Source organism: Colius striatus, chromosome 2, assembly GCF_028858725.1.
Source record: "Colius striatus isolate bColStr4 chromosome 2, bColStr4.1.hap1, whole genome shotgun sequence".
NCBI classification, from domain to species: Eukaryota; Metazoa; Chordata; class Aves; order Coliiformes; family Coliidae; genus Colius; species Colius striatus.
Genome location: NC_084760.1, coordinates 103,930,649 through 103,938,327, shown reverse-complemented (window position 1 = coordinate 103,938,327; position 7,679 = coordinate 103,930,649).

Below are 7,679 nucleotides of genomic sequence, written 5' to 3'. Positions count from 1 at the left end.
TAACAGATCTATTTTGTGCTGGAGAGCAATGAGGACTTGTCCAAACTGGAAATGTTACTTGACTGTCTAGACAGGGAGCATGCACACAATTTAGGAGCCCAAGTGAAGATCTGATTAGTAGTGAAGAGATGCTTCTGATGGGAAATAAAGTAGCAACTAAAACATCTGGTAACTGATCTGGAAAACAGTCCTCAATTGCTCCTCATTTAATAATGGTATAGCAATTTGCGGTTAAATGTATTAATTTAAGCTGTCATGCTATGTTAACTTCATTTATTTTCTAATTAGTATTTACTTTCTAGAAGAAATAATACCACCAGAATATAAACTAAGGGAAGACTGTTACCCAAAAATTATCTTCTTTTTTATTATTATTTTTGGATGGAAAGTGGCACAGAGTAACACAGGTTCTCTGACAAGAGGTGAGATAAACAAGAAATACTGTCATTGATTGTGAAGTTGAAGATAAATTTGAGACAATTTATGTTAGCTGTGTGTAGTTTAACCACTACAGCTTCCAGCGAACCTCTTTAGCTGTATCTAGACTGTCTATCTGTGTGCACAGCTATAGTCCACTCAGACTGGGGATTTGGCTGGCATGCCCTGAAGATCTCTTCCCACATAGGTGACCAAGTTTTTCTCCTTCTACTTGGGATAGAAGTGAATAGTTACATGCTCACATAAAGATGTGGCTGAGGTCTAATATGGATGCAAAAAGCTAGTTCCTCAGGCTTAGATATAGTCTGTGTCTTCATGCCTTACCTGTCAGGTGGTAAGTATAGTACTTTCCTACCTTATAGGAGTGCTATGCTAATTGATTATCAGGCACATTCTGCCATTATATGGCAGAGGGAGTGTGTTGCTTTTGGCTGGAATACAGTTAGCTTTCTTTACAGTAGCTACTCAGGATCTCTGAAAAGAGTGTTGCTAACACAGGGATGACTACTGAGCAGTGCTAGCACAGCATCAAGGCCTTTTGTACTTCTCACGCCACCCCACCAGTGAGTGGGCTGGGAGGCACAAGGAGCTGGGAGGGGACACAGCCAGGACTGCTGACCTCAACTGACCAGAGGCATATCCCAGACCACATAACATCATGTTCAGCACATGAAGCTGAGGGAAGAAGGAGGAATGGGGAGGATATTTGGAGTGTTGCCATGTCAGTTTCCAAGTAACCATTACATATGATGAAGCCCTGCTTTCCTGGAAATGGCTGAGCACCTACCTGCCCATGGGAAGTGGTGAATGAATTCCTTGTTTTGTTCTGCTTGTGTGTGTGGCTTTTGCTTACCTATGAAACTGACTTTATCTCAGTCTTTGAGTCTCCTCACTTTGACTCTTCTGATTCTCTCTCCCATCCCACCAGGGGGAAATGAGCAAGCAGCTGTGTAGTGCTCAGTAGCTGGCTGGGGTCAAACTATGACAGGGCAGAATACTTACTTGTTCTATTTGCAAGTTTCTTGTAACACTAAATAAGTTGGTATTCCTTGCATAGATGGGGTGGAAATGTTATGCATTTCCTACCATTTGTTAGCCCTGCCTACTACTGTCTTACATGTCGTAGAAATTCATTACTTCCATTACTTTCTTCATTTCTCTTCCTCATGGGGGAACATAGATCATGTAAGACAACTAAGTAAGTGAGCAACTACATTATTGCTGATAAACTGAATAAAAGTACTTCATTATACTTGAAATTTGGTAGCAACAGTAGAAAAGAAGCCTGTAGGTTAGTGTTTTCCTCAAGTACTGATTTTGAGCAATTAGAACTAACATTGAAAGCAAAGAAGTCTATAAAAGTCACGATCTGTTCACAGAAGAGTCAATAACAGAAACAAGGGCAAAATGTGACTGATAATTTTCCAGGATTAATAGTCTGATCAGTTCTAATTACATTACAGCATGCTAAACATATAGCAGTGGAACTTGCCTGAACTAATAATTTGCCTTAATTTCATTATTATTCATTTAATTCAAGTTGGCTGATATCTATGTGGAACAGCTTGGCAAAATTCAGTCATTTGCAGTCATGTTATTACCGTTCTGTCTTTCTATGGTGCAGTACAATCAACCATGCATGAGTTTATAGAATAAAATATAATCACCATCCACCTAGTGCAGGGTAGATAATCTTTATACTGTGAGCTAAATTTTGGTGTCACTTGGTCTTTTGCATGCAATTCTACTTTTTAACTGACTCCCCTTTACCACTTGAAAGTCAGCAAAAATCCTCTGTTGAATAAGAGTTGTTGGCATCGTGATACAGTAATTGGGATTACATTATTATATTTTACTTTCAGTTGCCTACACTGGGAGACTGGAAAAGGGTTATTATTGTGCCATTTTAACCAGCTTATCTTGTTGATTGCCTTTAAATGCTTGCTTTATATTTCAAATAGCAATTGTAAAAACTGTTTGTTTTTTTCTTTCCCTGCACTGGAGATATCAGGAATGAAGAAGACAAAATATCAGTCTTACAAACCAGGCTTTTGTCTCAACCTGAAGGCTGGAGGCTGATCTGAATAAAATCTAGCTGTATTTTACAGTTACACTTTGCCGGTATTAGCTTGACCATCCATTGGGGTCACAGAATCTTGGAATCTTAAGGGCTGGAAGGGACCTCAAAACATCATCTAGTCCAACTCCCCTGCCAGAGCAGGAACTCCTAGAGTAGGTCACAGAGGAACTCATCCAGATGGGTTTTGAAAGTCTCCAGAGAATGAAACTCCACAACCCATCTGGGCAGCCTGTTCCAGTGCTCCATTACCCTCATGGTGAAGAAGTTTTCCCTTACATTTCTTTGGAACCTCTTACGTTCCAACTTATACCCGTTGCCCCTTGTCCTATCATTGGATATCACTCTGCTAAATTATCGGTTTATTCACGTCAGAACATTGGTTTCCAACAGCAACTAGATTTGAGGAACTGGCTGCTAACTAGAAATGTTTCATGACTTTTTTTAATAGCCTAATGATCCTGTCACGATGAATACCAAAGGACTGGTGTAATACCTTTGCTTGTAAGATGACATTGCAGCTTCCTTTTTTTTTTTTTTTGATCCTTGATGTGTTTTTGGATCTCTCTTCCTTCAAGACTGCTTCTTCTAATCTTTCCCATGTTATTCTCTTTTCTACTTCCTCTACAACACCATTTTGCGTTATCTCCCTTCTATTTTCTTCATACCAACGGTAACTCTAGTATCTCTCCTTTTTGTCTTTTTCTGGTTGTTTGCTTTCTATTTTTATTCCTTGTCTCTTGAATGTTTTTCTTCATCTGACTTCAGTTTAGACCTTTTTCTCTTTTTGGGTTTTGAGGGCTTTTTTTCCTAATTTAGCCCTTTCATACTCAGCTCCCCATTCTTCTGAGTTTTTTCTTCTCTGAAGCAAATGAGGAATTCTTCATGTTTCTTCTTGTTGGCCTGCTATGAGGAGAGGACAGCAGCAGGTTCAGCCAGTTAGTCAGGCCAGGAAAGCTGAAGCAGAGGCATTCATTTTGTTTACTCTCCTCTGTAGTTGCATTAGAAGTGAAATTCATAGCTGAAGGGGTCGTGTGAGTAGCCAAAAAAGTGGAAGAAGTACAGCACACGGAAGATTTCTCTGTATCTGAAGAGGAAGCACAGCTGCTTGGATCCTGTGACTGAGCAGATTTACATGCCATGCTCTCTATCTCCATGTGCTTCTCTGATTGGGTAATGGATTGACAGAGCTTTGCTTCACATAGCATTTCCCAATATTCAAGGGTGAAAAAAAAACTGTCTTGTAAACCAGTGTTATAACAGACTGATTGTACTGCCTGGAGCAGCATAGGTGACTGAATGCTTTCTTTCAACAATATTTTTCTAAGGAAATATCCCAAAGTACTGCTTTTAGTGATAGTGACATAGAACAGTAGAGGTCAAGACAGGCACATAAGGCTGGAGGTCTGTTGGAAGAATACTGCTGTGTCCAAGTGAAAAACAGGAGTACAAAGTGCATACACAAGAGAATTGAATTGAAGTTACATGAAACATTAAAGAGTTTATGGTCTACAAACACATGCTTAGTTTTTACCCACAGGAAATATTCTCCTTTAGTTGTGTAAGAGCACCCATGAACATGTGGAATCTAGGAACACTCAGGAATATGTGTTAGTATTAGTCTGTCTGGGGCTTTACTTCCTACAAGGAAATGTGATATACTGTTGTCTTCTGACCACAAATTTAACTGTATTATATGAACTTGAATTTGAAAATTGCACACAGCCTACATACAGGACAATTCTGCTTATACTGGAAAGATGTGGTTGCAGAAATAGATACTGTCTCTTTGTCTGTTGTAAAATGTATCCTGGATGCCTGTAAGCAAAACTATTATTAACCAACTCTAAATATGTACAGGAAAATCTAGAAAAATCAATATCAAGGTCTTATTAAAACACATAAAGTAATGTTCTATACAATGAAATAACAGATAAATGCTTATTTCTGGAAGACGAAGAGAAACCAGCCTTGAGGAAGTCACATCAAGCAATGATGTTTTCCAGTCTTTGGCAAACATCTAGAGAGACATCTGATGACTGCTGAAGCCTCTCTCAAGAGGCCTGACGGTCTTGCACAGAGGACAGGATATTCTTCCACACACTAAGTCATCTGTAATCTATGCAAATAAATGGTGCTGAGCTTGGACTGCCATCTTTACATGGCAATCAATCGTACTTTTTTCCTCATTTACAGGCTTCCTGTTAACCAATTTCCCAGCTATATTTGCTTAATCCTGGTTTTTTTTGAAAAATCTCTGCCTTTACAGTAAATGGGGAGGGGAGAGCTGGAGAGGTGAATGGATACAATACTGCTGGGGCTAAGGAGGGACTGTGAGACTGTCTTGTCCTCTGACTATGACTGCAATACACAAATGTGGGGGCAGGCAGTAATGAAAGCATTAAAGATCTCTTGAATTCTTCATTGCCTCTTTTTGGGAAATGTACATCTAGGTAGACAACAGACTGAGAGAAACAGCTTTTGAATTCTCTCCACTGCAAGTATTTACTTTTTGCCACCTTGCATATGAGAATGGTAAATCCTTTTCCCTCATTACCTATTACTTACAGTTTAGTACTCTGTTATTAAACTACTCAGTGCTCCCCGGGAGCGTTGTTATCAGGCAAATTTGTGACAAAATAAGAGTAATTGTAGAGCATCATTGCAGATCTGAAGACTGAGGGCCAGGAGGGAGGACAGCAGTTGATTTGGATTCAGGAAAGCAAGACAGAATACTTTGTGAGACACTGAGAGAAGTATTATCATAAACCTTTCTTTTTCTTACTAGCTGTTCACTCGGGTTTGTTAGGGTAGTGTATTTCCCTAAATTGTCCCAACACCTTTTCCAAAACTCACTAGTCCTCCATCGTCCTTGATACTCCCAAGCTGTGTGCTAGGAAGGGAACAAGGTCCTTACTTTCCATCCACAGTGCCTCCACCTGATCTTTTCCACAAGTCGGGGTCATTTTGATACCTCATCAGTAGAAAAGTCTAGGCAATGATCTACCTGATAGTGATTAGCTAATGGCATCTGCAGCAAAATATCAAGGCTGTGAAAAGGTAGGGGTGAGGTGAAAGGATTTACTCTAGCAACAGATGGTAGCATCTCCAGCCAGAAAAAGGCAGACTCTACAGTAGGCACCAACCAAACATGAGCTGCCCTAGGCAAACAATTTTAATGTGTTTTAAACCAGTTCTGCAACTGAAGTATTGGAAAGCAGTAGAAATTCTCAATTCTGTTTGTATTGATGAGTTAACATAACATTTTGTGTCATTCCTATCCAAAATCCTTACGACTCTTATCTTATCTCAGCTGACGAGTCTACTTTTTCTGTGCCTCACTGAACGATATCTGCAGCTACAGAAGTATGGCTGAAGTAACATGTGACTTGGAAACACAGATACCAAATTACAGAGATACTTATAATGACAAGAGTGAAAACTGGACACTACTGTAAAGAAATACACTTTGATCCATGTATTTCATTTTAATTAGTTAAAAATTATTTCATTTGTAACAGTGTTTTGAAGCAGCAGTATTCGTTGTACCTTACCTATGGAACAAAGTAGGAAAATTGAAAAAAAACCTCATTCTTATACATTCTTATACATTCTATATCTTCTTATACTGTTATACAAAGTCCTCATTCTGCTTATACATCTGAGCAAGTGCAGCACTTCAGACACCATGAGTCAACCCATCCACCCCACTTTCTAGAGCTTATTCACATGCCTGAGGTTTGTCACATGCAGCCAGCTCCTTACTTTTTATGGTGGGAGACAGAATGAAAAAGATCAGTATTACACCAGACCAGAAAATATGGCTAATATGCATGTAAACATGGATGTGTAAAGTTGGATTTCTGCTGTCCTTGTGTCAGTTTTCAAAATCCTGTTATCAAACATGAGAGTTCAAACCTTTCCAGTTGAAATAAAGGCTTTTTTCCTTGACTTGGAACAGTAATTTTTTTCCCCCTCTAATTTACTGTTGAGAAACGGCTGAACAGGTCTTGCTGACAAGTTTTAGAGGTTTTCAGCTCAAGGCAGACACCTGGCATGGATAAGGTTTGATTAAGTTTCAAGGAGGCTAAAGAAAATAATGGAGATTTGCAGCCTTCATTATAGGGAATGTTAGTAGCTCCCACTGCCATACTATATCATCTTATCCTCACTGCTTCTCAGTTCTGTGGGTATTTGGTTAATGGTTTTACAGGTGCAGCACCACACTAAATCATTAAAAAAAAGGGGAAAAAATAATGTCCTATCTGTTTCCATAGTGGTGTATTCTTTCTGTTTAAATGTTTTATCTGGCATTCTTTCTTCTTCAAAGACTTTCAGGCTTAATGCATCTAAAGTAGCAAAATGTATTTTGTTAATCATATTAGCATTTGATGACTTTTTTTCACTCAGCATTCTTTAAGGAATACTGTGGAAATAACATATTTGGAATACAAATACAGTATGTGACTACTGTGACTACTCACTACTGTAAGTGAGAATGAAACTGGGTTTAATGCCTCATCACTGTAGTTGTATTTACAGACAAAACAGTCTTCAGGTTCTCATTCACTAAGAAAAAAGACCCTTTTTTTTTTTGTTTTTCATTTTTCTTGCTGGAGTGTGTGTGTATGTGTGCAGCATTAGAGTGTCCTTGAAGTAATTTTCTTTCTTGCATATATACTACATTGTGGTGCTCCGGTTCTTAACCTCCCTCAGGCTGTATGAGCCTTGTATGCCAGAACCCTCCTGAGGAGCAACACCACTCAAGTCTGTGGAGAGCTGGCAGCCAGGAAATAGGGGCTGAGTACCTTTGCCAGCTGGCTGATCATCTGTGAGACAAAGACAATAGCTTATCTATGCTTGCTCTGGTCAGCTCCCAAGACATTCTTGTCCTTCAGACTGGTATGACTCCTGGGTCAGCGCCAATTTTCATCACTGTATGGCTGGTCTACATAAATTTTGCTCAATTTTAGTATTATTATTTATACTTTCCCCATAACATTAATTTATTTGTAGTGATCGTCTAAATCACCACGGCCTGTTTTCTGCATTTTTGGCAACAGACATTTCAACATAAGCTATTGTCAGTTCAGTCTACCTAAGATGCAGCATTATTCCCTTGACCTCTATTTTTTCTGTTGAGACCTCATTGCCTATACATCTC